Source organism: Xyrauchen texanus, chromosome 46 (genome assembly GCF_025860055.1).
Source record: "Xyrauchen texanus isolate HMW12.3.18 chromosome 46, RBS_HiC_50CHRs, whole genome shotgun sequence".
Classification (NCBI taxonomy): domain Eukaryota; kingdom Metazoa; phylum Chordata; class Actinopteri; order Cypriniformes; family Catostomidae; genus Xyrauchen; species Xyrauchen texanus.
The window spans coordinates 6,580,641-6,594,262 of record NC_068321.1 but is presented as its reverse complement, the minus strand read 5'-3'; the positions used below and the strand labels follow the sequence as shown (position 1 = coordinate 6,594,262).

General features: G+C 36.9%; 1 long non-coding RNA gene across 1 annotated transcript in view; it reads right to left on the bottom strand.

Annotated features, from left to right (window-relative positions):
* The window catches only part of LOC127638215 (uncharacterized), a 56,966-nt gene extending 46,700 nt beyond the window's left edge, over positions 1-10,266 (bottom strand). Inside the window, exon 1 of the long non-coding RNA XR_007969849.1 lies at positions 10,216-10,266. This is a non-coding gene — a long non-coding RNA (uncharacterized LOC127638215). The remainder of the gene's footprint in view (positions 1-10,215) is intronic.
* Between the last annotated feature and the right edge of the window lie 3,356 nt (positions 10,267-13,622).

Sequence of the window (13,622 nt, the reverse complement as noted above, 5' to 3'; positions counted from 1 at the left end):
AAAAATAAATAGAAAAAACACCCAAACTATATTTAATAAACTTAAAAGCAACTCTGTTAGATAAAACATTGTAGGCATACTGATATAAGAGGCTAATTGTGGAACTTAAAGGGATAGTTCACCCAAACAGGTTTCCAGCCTAAAAAAAGTATTAAAAATTTTCTTAGTTTTTCCTTAAATGTGAAGAATTTTTAAGAAATGTACCGGCTTAATAACCCTAACCACATATACATTTATTTTTGTAGTGTATTTTTGGACTCTTAAAAATCTTTCTAAAAAATTTTTTTTATGTGATTAACCTTGTGCGACCCCGCATGGACAATATATTTTGTCTTCGCTCATTTAAATTAATTTAAACCAACTGATATCAGTTCAGGAGCCTCTGTGCAGTCAGTAAATAATTAAACTTCCTACATACAGTCATGTGACAAAACAGCAGAGTTTGTCTTTGGGAAAAACGACAAAAAAATTACATCTGGTAAGAAACCTAATTAAGTTTTTATATTGAAACCTGTTTGAGTAAAAGATTAGAGTCTCTAGATTCATCTAATATGCCAATTTAAAAATTTGAGCAATTTATCACAAAGTGCCATGCTGCTAAACACAATATGCACAAACGTGTATTTTAGCACATTTTTTTTAAATATGTTGCTGTTCAAACTGTTCTGAGACCAGTGCAGACAGACAGCACACTGGAGGTTGTTATTCACTAAATAGGGAGCAAGATAGTATCCTATAGCTCTCTATGCAGCTAAGTGCATTCTCTCCTAAAATCCAACCAAAAGTTCAGTTTCAAGCTGCAGATGATGTTTGGACCACTCAACATGTGACAATGTGACAATGGTAGTAATCAGTCATAGATCCAGAATTAATAATGTATAATTTTTTTTTTAACATGGTTGGCAGTTATTGGATGATGCTGGCCATTACTTTTAATCAGAATTATTAAAGCAAATTTCTGATGTAATGTCTGTAACATCTCAAAAACATGAATATCCAACACTCCTGGAAACATAATAACAATATAATGGAAAAAAAAAAATTGACTCTATATCTTGGTATTATTTAAACTTTCACAATTTAGTCCCTCTGTCCACATATGTGGACTTCGATTTTTAGGAAATCTATTTTCTCTAGAATTTGTTGCATGTTTAGGTGCTACTAGTTACAGAACAAAAAGGTAAAAGGAAAATGCACACAGCAGTCAGACTCGGGTCTCAGGTGGTTAAATAAAGGTACATTTCTATTCCCTCTATGTTTCAACATGTATTGTTCTGCAGACCTTTGTGTTGTTGGGCAAGATAAACTAGCTACATATCATGCAACCATATTTGGTTTTTGACCACCAAAAAAGGGGAAAATTGAAACTTGTAGATTGTGCCATATCTCTTGTATTTTGTACCATTAGGGCCATAAAAAGGAAGATCACACCACTTGCCATATAATGCTAAAAGGGGTGCTGAAGTCAACTAATTTTAGTACTAGACCTACCTATTTCTGTGAACAAATAAGATAGTAATGCTGCCACCTTTCTAACTTTGTTGTTTTGCTCCAAAATCATAGGTGCGAATTTTCATTTTAACCTCCACCCCCCCCCTCTATAAATAACAGATTTTTATCATCCAACGGAAAATATATATAGAGAGAGAGAGAGAGCTGGGGACCTCAAGTTGAGTTTACACAGAATGACCCATTTCCATTTGTTTTCGACATAAGGTTTAGAATTACATAATTTGAAAAATTATGATTTTTGGGGAACTATTCCTTTAAACCAACAAAATATTGGTGTAATTTGTATGAGTCAGTTAGGGATGTGGTTGTTTGCCCTTTTCTGGTGTATTTTGCATTCATTCAAAACTGTCTACCATCCAAATCTTAAAGTGTGGTGAGATGCAGTGAAGGATAAATTGCCTATTGTTTCAGAAACATTTGGCAAAGTGGTCATGGAATGGAGACACCCACCCCAGGAAAATGAAGGAGTGCAGCACATAAAGTCTCTCTTTTCCAACTTCCAAGTCCCAAAACAAGTTTCCCTTTCATAAGAATGTATCAGCAATGCAAAGCATAGAAATGAACACCACAGTGTCAAACATATGCAAATATGCCATGAATTATATTATGGTACTAAGATGTAACAGGACAAACTTATTAGGGCTGTTTAATCATGATTTCAAAATATTACAAATCTCTGCAAATGATTTGTGGCAACTACCTCATGAGGTTTTGATAAAAGCTTCGAGAATATCTGGTTTGTGAACAGAAAGCGGAGGTCAGAGCCCCCTTTTTTTTTCACTTGAGCCCCTGCCCCTCAAAATGTCCCTGATCAGATATGATCTATCTGGTGAGCATTGCCTATTATGTGCTTTAATTTGAGCCCTGAAGCTACACTAACACTAAACGTTCCCCCATAAAACTAAACAGCCTTGAATAAGCAATAGTCTCATTAACCCTTTGTTGCGAGTCAGAAGTCATACACGGCCAAGACATTTGCTCCTTGTAAAAATGCCAATAATCAGTGATATCCACCGGACCAGAATGCATGTGGAACAAAACACTATATGTGATCTAATTTCCTGCAGGCTTGGAAGATACACAGCCAGAAGGCAAGAACTCACTTTTTTAACAATGTGATATTCCTTTAGAGCAAAGAGTCAGATTTTGCACATTAAAGGTGAAATTGCATTTTGTATGATAAAATCCTTTCTCCAGTCCATTTATTGTGCAGAGAAAACTAAATGGAAACCATTTGTTGGTTTACTTCATAAAGAGTGTAAACACTATAGCACTTTCAAAACATATGCCAACTTCTGGCTCAACCAATGGCATGAGTTTGGGGTGGGACTACCTATTTACCTAAGTAGAGGTGTACTATTACTATTACTTAAGTGATCAGACTTAATATTTCCACCTGACAGATCAGAAAACAGGCAATAAACTCTCCACTTTTACTTTCAAATTCTTCTTTTGTTTATGGTGCATCACATTCTTCATGCATATCACCAGCTACTGGGCAGGAAGGAGAATTTATACTAAAAAATTACTGAAATATTGATCTGTTTCTCAACCACACCTATCAAATCGCTTATGAAAACATTGATTTAACCACTGGAGTCATATGGATTACTTTTATTCTGATGTGCATTTTGGACCTTCAAAGTTCTGTCCACCATTCACTCACATTGTATGGACCTACAGAGCTGAAATATTCTTCAAAAATTATTTGTGAGTGAAAAAGAAAGTCATACTCATCTGGGATGGCATGAGGGTGAATAAATGATGAAAGAATTTGACAAGGTTGTCACATTTACAAATATTTTTTTCCAAAAATCGTTTTTGAGTCAAGAATGTCAAGAAGATTTTTCAGGGTTACACCACATGACCTGAACAAGATATTAAAATGTAATCATGATATAACATCTGTTTGTCCAGATACTGCTACTTCCTGTAGCACTTGCCATAGATGTGACTGTCTTGTCAGGCACTTCTCACACACCTTACAGTCTAACTGATCCCACAAATGCTCAATGGGGTTAAGATCCATAACACTCTTTTCCAATTATCTTTTGTCCAATGTCTTTTCTTTTTGTTTTTCTGTTTCAAAAGTGGCTTTTTCTTTGCAATTCTTCCCATAAGACCTGCACCCGAGTCTTCTCTTTACAGTTGTACATAAAACTGGTGTTGAGCGGGTAGAATTCAATGAAGCTGTCAGCTGAGGACATGTGAGGTGTCAATTTCTCAAACTAGAGACTCTGATGTACTTATCCTCTTGTTTAATTGTTCATCTTACTTTCCACATCTTTTTATGACCTTGTTAGAGCCAGTTGTCCTTTATCTTTGAAGACTGTAATGTACACCTTTATATGAAATATAAAGAAATATTTTTTTGGCAATTTCAAGCATTTTAAAGCCTTCTTTCCTCAAAACAATGATTGACTGATGAGTTTCTAGAGGAAGCTGTTTCTTTTTCTTTCTTTTTTTTACATTTTTGACCTAATATTGACCTTAAGACATGCCAGTCTATTGCATACTGGTGCAACTCAAAAACAAACACAAAGACAATGTTAAGCTTCATTTAATGAACCAAATACACTCACCTAAAGGATTATTAGGAACACCTGTTCAATTTCTCATTAATGCAGTTATCTAATCAACCAATCACATGGCAGTTGCTTCAATGCATTTAGGGGTGTGGTCCTGGTCAAGACAATCTCCTGAACTCCAAACTGAATGTCAGAATGGGAAAGAAAGGTGATTTAAGCAATTTTGAGCGTGGCATGGTTGTTGGTGCCAGGCGGGCGGTCTGAGTATTTCACAATCTGCTCAGTTACTGGGATTTTCACGCACAACCATTTCTAGGGTTTACAAAGAATGGTGTGAAAAGGGAAAAACATCCAGTATGTGGCAGTCCTGTGGGCGAAAATGCCTTGTTGATGCTAGAGGTCAGAGGAGAATGGGCCGACTGATTCAAGCTGATAGAAGAGCAACTTTGCCTGAAATAACCACTCGTTACAACCGAGGTATGCAGCAAAGCATTTGTGAAGCCACAACACGCACAACCTTGAGGCGGATGGGCTACAACAGCAGAAGACCCCACTGGGTACCACTCATCTCCACTACAAATAGGAAAAAGAGGCTACAATTTGCAAGAGCTCACCAAAATTGGACAGTTGAAGACTGGAAAAATGTTGCCTGGTCTGATGAGTCTCGATTTCTGTTGAGACATTCAGATGGTAGAGTCAGAATTTGGCGTAAACAGAATGAGAACATGGATCCATCATGCCTTGTTACCACTGTGCAGGCTGGTGGTGGTGGTGTAATGGTGCGGGGGATGTTTTCTTGGCACACTTTAGGCCCCTTAGTGCCAATTGGGCATCGTTTAAATGCCACGGCCTACCCGAGCATTGTTTCTGACCATGTCCATCCCTTTATGGCCACCATGTACCCATCCTCTGATGGCTACTTCCAGCAGGATAATGCACCATGTCACAAAGCTCGAATCATTTCAAATTGGTTTCTTGAACATGACAATGAGTTCACTGTACTAAAATGGCCCCCACAGTCACCAGATCTCAACCCAATAGAGCATCTTTGGGATGTGGTGGAACGGGAGCTTCGTGCCCTGGATGTGCATCCCACAAATCTCCATCAACTGCAAGATGCTATCCTATCAATATGGGCCAACATTTCTAAAGAATGCTTTCAGCACCTTGTTGAATCAATGCCACATAGAATTAAGGCAGTTCTGAAGGCGAAAGGGGGTCAAACACAGTATTAGTATGGTGTTCCTAATAATCCTTTAGGTGAGTGTAGCTTTCAACTGTGTTTGATATAATGGCAAGTGATTTTCTAGTACCAAATGATCAATTTAGCATGATTACTCAAGGATAAGGTATGATGGTGTGGTATGGAGTGATGGTTGTTGTCTAGATTTGATCAAAAATAACTTTTTTCAAACAGTGATGATGCTGTTTTTTACATCAGTAATGTCCTGACTATACTTTGTATACTTGTCCCAGAAAAAATATCAAAATAACGTAGCTATTGAAAACATGTTCATAAAAGAAGACGTGTATTTAAGTAATGTTTTGTGTAAAATGCACTTTGAATAATTTGATAAAACTGGACAAAAGAAATTATGATGTGACCCACTCTTAACCCACAAAAACATAATTTTAAATAGCCTCTTGTTAAGTTCACATCAAATTTCTAAGATTGACAAGAAATAATCAGCCCTGATCATTGGCTATTTTTAAACAATCTGTCAATATCCGATATGCTGCAGATGATTTTATCAGCCGACACGGTGATTGGCCTATACACTGGTGCATCGCTACTCTTTACTGATCAAGTATTTCCTATTTAGTGGTTGTAAAATATGTGCAGCATTTACAAGAGAAGCTACAGGTCTGGAACAGTCCTTTCATTTAAAGAGACATTTGTCTTCCTGCAAAGCTCAGGGACAGATCTCTGATACACCGAAAATGTATATTCCCATTCAGATATGACTATAAATTGAATGTGATATAACCCGCTCTGATCTTGTCTGTGGAGGTGGGGGGTACTTGTCCCATAAAACAAGCCTCTCCAGATACATTCTTCTCAAAGTAATGAACTCAAAGTGTTCAAAGAGTGTGTGACAGCTAAAAGATTGCTCTGTCCTGTCCAAATCTCCCATGGCACTTAACATAACATAGATCTGATTTGTGGATGGAAGCACTACAGAATGGATCCATTTTAAGAAGGCTGTTGTCCAAACGTCTATGTGTATAACAGGAAAACGCAATCATTATTACTCTCGCATTTCCATATGCAACTGGCCGCGCCGTGACCGCAAAGCTGATGATTGGTCCCATAAATCTTTGACAAAAAGTGGACCAAAAGCAGTTTACGCCTTTATGGCTATATTTTCAATTCCAAAGGCCCGAAGCAAAACACAAACATCACTTATGATGAAATACTAAATTCAGGGTGGTTAATGTCTCTCTTTTCTGAAGAACAGAAAAACCTGATTGATCAAATGTGAAAGTAATGAAAAGCATGAGGAAAAAGGCAACCAACAGAGTGATGCAGAGCTGTTGTTCGGGTCACCGTTTTGGACTTTAATGGACTACATCTGAAGACCTAGAACAAGATGTAGATTGAGTCGAGGCGATTTATTAGAACAGGAAAGGACAGGTTTTAAACTGCATTGCCGAAGGAGCGAATGTGTTTTTTTAGGGACTCCAGTCCTGAGGAAAGTTGATGGATGTAGAAGCAAGCAGGGACTTGCTTTGAAGTGATAAGAATCAAACTCTCACCTGATAACGCAACAGAAGCATTTGAAACAGGATCAAAGACCTTCAGATGAGTGTCCAAGGTGTCACACAAAGATACAAAGTAGGAAATTGTCCGATGTATTGCTAATCTAATGGAACATCAGTACAATAAACTAGGATTTCAGCCAGCGATCAAACAATTTGAGCTGAACATCTAAATGCTCACATGGTGTAACATGTTTTTCTTGTATCTAACTGGTATAAAATCAAGAAGAAGAAAAAAGAAAAGAAAAAAAAACTTGTATTTATTTCAAGTTGAAGTCAAATTGTGGGTTATTTAACCTACAAAAGTAAGCCATTTGTAGGTTGATTTGCCAGAAATGTGTAAACACTGAGGTGCTATGAAATTTTGTCAAGATTATTTGAGCATCCCAACCAGACCAACTGACTAACTGACAGAAAAACTGCCTTAAAGGAACAAAAATTAAAATTCTCTTATAATTTACTCCCAGATGTGAATGACTTTCTTTCTTCTGCTGAAGAATATTTCAGATCTGTTGGTCCATACAATGCAAGTGAACGGTAACCAGAACTTTGATAGTCCAAAAAAGCACATAAAGGCAGCATAAAGAAATCCATACGACTCCAGTGTTTAAAATCCATATATTCAGAAGTAATAAGATGTGTTAAATAATATGAAATAGTTCAATATTTAAGTCCTTTTTTACCATGAATATCCACTTTCACTTTCTTCTTTTGTTTTTGGCTATTCACATTCTTCGTGCATATCGCCACCTACTGAGCAGGGAGGATAATTTATAGTAAAAACGACTTAAATATTGATCTGTTTCTCACTCACACCTATCATATCACTTCTGAACATATGGATTTAACTACTGGAGTCGTTTGGATTACTTTTATGCTGCCTATATATGCTTTTTGGAGCTTCAAAGGTCTGGCTACCATCCAGTTGAATTGTATGGACCTATAGAGCTGAAATATTCTTCTAAAAATGCATGTTTGTGTTCTGCAGAACTGTGAACTATTCTTTTGACCAATGGCATGAGTTTGAGGCGTCAATGTTCAACCAATGAAAAAAAGGAGGGTGAAAACATATGGGTAAAAAACAAAACATTTTTGTCAGTGCGTATGCTATGAGGATGCTAGCAGCTAATAAAATACTGATCGTACATTAATTTCAGTACATTAATGATTGGAAACATTATGTGATATTTTTCCTTTACTGTAGATGAATTATGCCATTTTTTGGATATTTGTATTGAATACTTGATCAATCACACCATATGGCAGCTTCAGAGTTAAACCTAAAAATGTGATACAATACTAAAAATCAATTCAAATGCACTTTTCTAGATAGCCAAGAGTATGAGCAATACAACTACAAAATATTAACATAAATGTCAATCATCCATAAGTTAATATGGTTCTGTTTTGCCTGAAACTAATACAACTTAAACGTGACACCAGCAGTTACCTTTTGCCATTGAAACTTCAGAAATGTGAGACCATTTAAAAATCTCTGTCAATCACACGATACTTGACACTAAAGTAAAAGTCACTGTATATGTGGAAAATGAAACAGAGTAAGCCAAGACAGAAGCAAATCAGACCCAATCAATGATCTGATAATCAAATATAACAACATCAAACATAAAGATAAGATCACTATGACAAAACATAACTACGTCTCAACCGATTTGGGTTTTTTAATGGCGACGTTTCAATGCCAACATCTAGAGAGCAGGGTGACTGATGGCTAATATAGTGCTGATATATGGGTAAATGTCATTAACTCTTTTCACAAGCTATGTGACATAATATTCTCCCTCTAAAATTCCCACTAAAGCTATTTTAAACATAATGTTGCTAATTCTTTAATAACTATTATGCATACAGCTTTTATAATATCATCAGGAAAAATGTATTAGTCACACTGCAGGACAATCCAAAAAATAATAGAATAAAATTAGTGTGAAAGGTTTATCATCTGTTGACAAGGCTGTAGGTAGATTTTGGAAGTAAGAAAATGTAATTGACCAAATTGGCCAAAACGTGTCTGATTATGTGCCCTTAACTAATGTTAACAAATGAAACCTTATTGTAAAATATTACCAATGTACCAATGCACATTTTATCAGATTTATATAGTTTATAATGTACTTATTGTTTATAATTACTTTTTAATATAATTTATTATTATTTTAAAATTACATTTGTAATGTTGATGTGTAATTATCTCTCCTATACCAGCTTAATATATAGAGACCACTAAGTAAGCCATTTATAGGTTGATTTCACTTAAAAGTGAAAAAAGTGTGACTAATCAAAACATTGCTCTGTTTGTTTGAGCAGCCCATCTAGCCTGACACAGCAACATTGACTAAACCAATGGGTTCAATTTGGGGTGGGACTATCTGTTTGTACAATCTATAGAATACAGGGAATTATAATTTTTGCAACTCCCTTTGGTGATGCTAGTGATTCAGAAATGACATACTTCAGCTCTAAAATAAACATTTAAAAAATGAAATTTTCAAGGGGGCAATAGAAGGATGTAAGACAATGAGTAGCAGTGGAAAAGGACTCGGTATGTAATGATTCCTCAAGGGCACTTTTAAATTGGGGCTCTAAAAGACAAACAAGGACAGCATGCATAATCACTGCAATCAGCTGATGGTAGGGCTGGGAAACACAAGATCAAGCAACATAGCAAGCTTTGCATTCAATGCAGTAGCAGAAGATGCATGCAGTCAGATGGGAGAAACAGACTTGTGGCCTGGCCTTTCTCAGATCCTGTTGAAGGAAAAGGCTGAAGATCAAAGTTTGGTAATGTAACCACCTATCCCAGGCTAGCTAGCTAGCTAGCTAGCTATCTAGCTAGCTATCTATCTTCTTTGTGTGTGTGGAAAACATAATCATAATCACTTTCATCTGGAGTGGCCAGATTGAAAAAAAAAATATATTCAGGGAAAAATTATACATGTCTTCATGTTACGCATCATAATTTAAAAGCATTCAGACTATCGAACAAGTGGCCAAACAGTTGACATAAAATATTGCTAGAAAGATAAAGGATTGATGCAATATATCGAAGCGTGACTTTATAGACATACCCCTAGTTTATCACGCCATTCTAAGAGAATATATGGATTTATACTGATATACTGTGTATATATCTATACACATACAGTTCCCCTTCTGTCGCTCACTTGGCGTTGTGTCGAATGAAGCGAGACTAGGGGACTTTCTTGAAGGCCTCGGTTACCTCTGAACTGATAATTTGAAGAATTTGGCAGACAGAATTTGCATGTCCCTCCCCCGGACATACGGATATAAAAGGAGGGAATCGTGCATCTATTCATCCATTCATTCAGATTTTTTTCTTCAGAGCCGAGTGGTTGTGTGATCAGCGAGCTGAGATCACTACTGTTCCACTCACCTCTGTAGAGCGTTTGTTGTTGGATCTACGGCGCATATCAGCGGCTTTCCCCTTCTCTGGGCAGCTTTGCCCCTGGGCGCTTCGACAGCATTTCCTTAAAGAACAAATAGACCTGTAAAAGAGTATATTTTCCTTTATCTACTGGCATATAAGAGTTCACTGTACTATAAAAACATCCTGTAAATTCTAACTGAAAATACCTCCCCATCTTATCCAAATGGAACTGTAAATTGGACACGTTTATTATAAAAGTGGATTGGGACATGGTGTGGTCTAATCTCAATTTCATTTTCAAGAACTTAGCTATTCTATAATTATATTATAGATATTATTATATTATATTAGCTAAAACTATTCTCAGAGCTCATGTAACTCCTTATAAAAGATTAAAAATGAAACTACAACCTACATATGACTCACATTTATGCACTGCCTCTCCGGTGTGTCCAGTTGTCTCATACATGTAAATTTGTATGTAAGTTAAAGCGAGAAGAAAATGTTATTTGCTGGGTTTACATCCGTGAAAAAGTCAATTATACAAAATTGGTTCACACCTGGTATTTGTACAAGATTGTGTTGAACTGTGGATTGTTTTCTGAGAATCGTAAATCTGGAATGCACTACAGCACGACTCAATAATGCTAATCCTGCAACTGTGGAGGCCTGGAATTCCCTTTCATTTGGACATTTTAAAGGATCTGCACTAGAAATGTTTTTCGTCTGATGTTGTTTTATATGTGCCTGCCACAGACTCTAGCATGTTTATTTAATTTTATTAATTTATATTTATTTTTCTTTCCTCCCTCATGTCTTTGGATCTAGCTATGGATTTTCATGCATGTTTATTGTTTTGTTGTGCTTGTTTCAAAATAGTAATACAAATTTGATTATAAAGAAAAAACATACTGTAAGTTTTAGAACTCGAAACTTCCTCAGTACTGCAAAAATTAAGCATTTGTTGAAAGCAAGCCGCCACTGAACTACTCGTTCTCCACTTCCTTCACATTGTGATGTCACACTGTGTTAGATATTTGCATCAGACTGCCTCCAGAATGGAACATCAACACCTACTTTACCTTTAATCACTTCCTTAACCCGCCCAGTAGTGGTTAGCAGAGCTGGTCAGTCAAGAGCAGAGAGCCAATCACAACAGTGGGTGTTTCCTGTCAAGTCTTAAAGGAGAAGCAGCACCAAAACCCAGTGTTTCTGACAGAGGGTAAGAACGAGGGTTGAAAATGCTCATATTTTACAAACATATGATTTATTTTTTGGTGCAAAAAAACTTTACTAATATTAGAAGTGAACCTTAAGGAACATATTAAAATAATTGAAAAAAATTCACATCATTACCCCTTTAAGTTTAATTAATCTTAAAACTATAATATGTTTCTGGGTGCTGTTCAGTCACTATCATGCACATATGACGCTGGTTTAGATGACAGTGAGACAAAGTTGAGGCAATGTCTCCATATACGTGACTTTTTACTTGTATTTCGGAGTTACTTTCGCTTAAGGGAGGTGTTATAGACACTGCCTACATCTATTGGATATCTTTATCTCATTAGAATATTTTCTCCTTTTATTTGAAACTTGATGGACACAAACCAAAAGATAAAGATTATTCAAAAACAAATGAATAAGTCTGGAAAAAACAGCTTCGCAATATGAAACAATTGAGTTCAAAACAAAAAACTCTAAACATTACAACTTGTATAATAAAATAAATAGTTCTGACTCTATATTCAGATTAGATGAGACACATTTGAAGCCATCAGTTGAATTCTATTATAATGCTGCAAGTTGTGGTGCTTATTCCAGGCTCCGAGTTGCACAATTAGACACACTCATATTTTCTTCAGAGAATGTAAACATCTACAGTTGTAGGTATAACATTTGTATGAGGCTGTGACTTTAAGTAAAATTTGCTTGATTTCACTCCTTCCATATAACAAAGAAAGCTCACAAAATCAGAGAAAAAGTTTCACACACCCAGTAAAAAGAACTAAAAATAAAAACACTGGGGAAATGGACACTATTCTGTGAGAATTTATTCAAACCTTGGAAATTTGAGACTGTCGGTCATTATGTCTGAATTGTCAGAGGTTTTTACTAATTAAGGGTAGAATATGTGCATGGTCACTTCTGAGCATTTATTGGCACTGACTACTGGGACTGGATTCGAATAACACATGTTGAATTCTAGAAAGTGGGTTATGAATTTAAACAACACCACAATACTTCAAAACTGCTTCAAATCTACTAAAACAGTGTGTCTGGAGGAGCACTGTTGAGTCATTGAGCAATTATTCTACAGTGTTAGCTAATCAGATATCGTTAAATCATATGAAAACATAAATGCATATTTTCTTTGGAGTCTTGCTTGCTAAAGGTAAGAAGGTGAGAACGTTTCGAAAGAGGCCTGCGTGCTAATGCCTAATTCAAATGATGAAAAAGTCTACTTGTTGTGAGTCACTTGAAAATCTGTGTCAAAGAACAAAAGCTTAATTAGGGAACAGCTAAACAATGTGTTTTACCACTTGATTTCCCATAACAACTTTAGTGCACTCTTTTTTTCTGGCAAAATGTTTATGCAAGCAGGGAATAATATGGGTAGGGAAAAACCAGACATGATGTTACAGACATGATAGTTGTAAAACCTGAACTTACCTATAAACTACATGATGAGGGGAACCATTCAAAACGCTTAAAAACCAGCAGACTTTTGACTTTGATTTTTCATATCAATCCTCATGTTATCATGTTTAGTCTTCTTTAAATCTTTTTATTTTCTAATCATCTTTTATTGTGGCTCTCTTACAAATTTTGGCCTGTCGTGTGTTCAACAGACCCAATCCATGTTCAATGGAAATTATTTATTGTTAGAACAGTAAAAAAGCTTGATTAGCCTGATAAGGGACCGGGTGTGTAGAACCTCCACCCGGCCCGCCCTCCGCCCTGCCACATTCTTCCCTTGTTCTCTCAGGCTGGGGAGCCCCCAGCATGACGTACACCCCCCCTTCCCTGGGGAGGGGTGTGCCTTCTGCCCCGTCTGCCGGCAGGTCATCCCCGTCGACCTGGATGAGGGAGGGGACAAGGGGAGGGAAACAGAAATAATTAAAATGGGGGGGGGGGTACTTCCTGTAACATCGTAGTACCCCCCCAAAAAACACTGTAATATTTAAAAGAGAGGGAAAAGGCCAATGCGGAGCGGCAGTGAGAGAGAGAGAGAGAGAGAGGAGAGAGAGATGGGGGAAAAAAACGTACTCGCCAGTTCTCCGATACACTGTCGCATGGTCCTCGATCACTCCTCCACCCTCTTAGGCGGATGACAGCCGCTCCTCCCCGGGCGACCCACGACCCCCGGTGGACAGGACGTTCACGGCGACTCCTGGGGACACTCCTCCGCC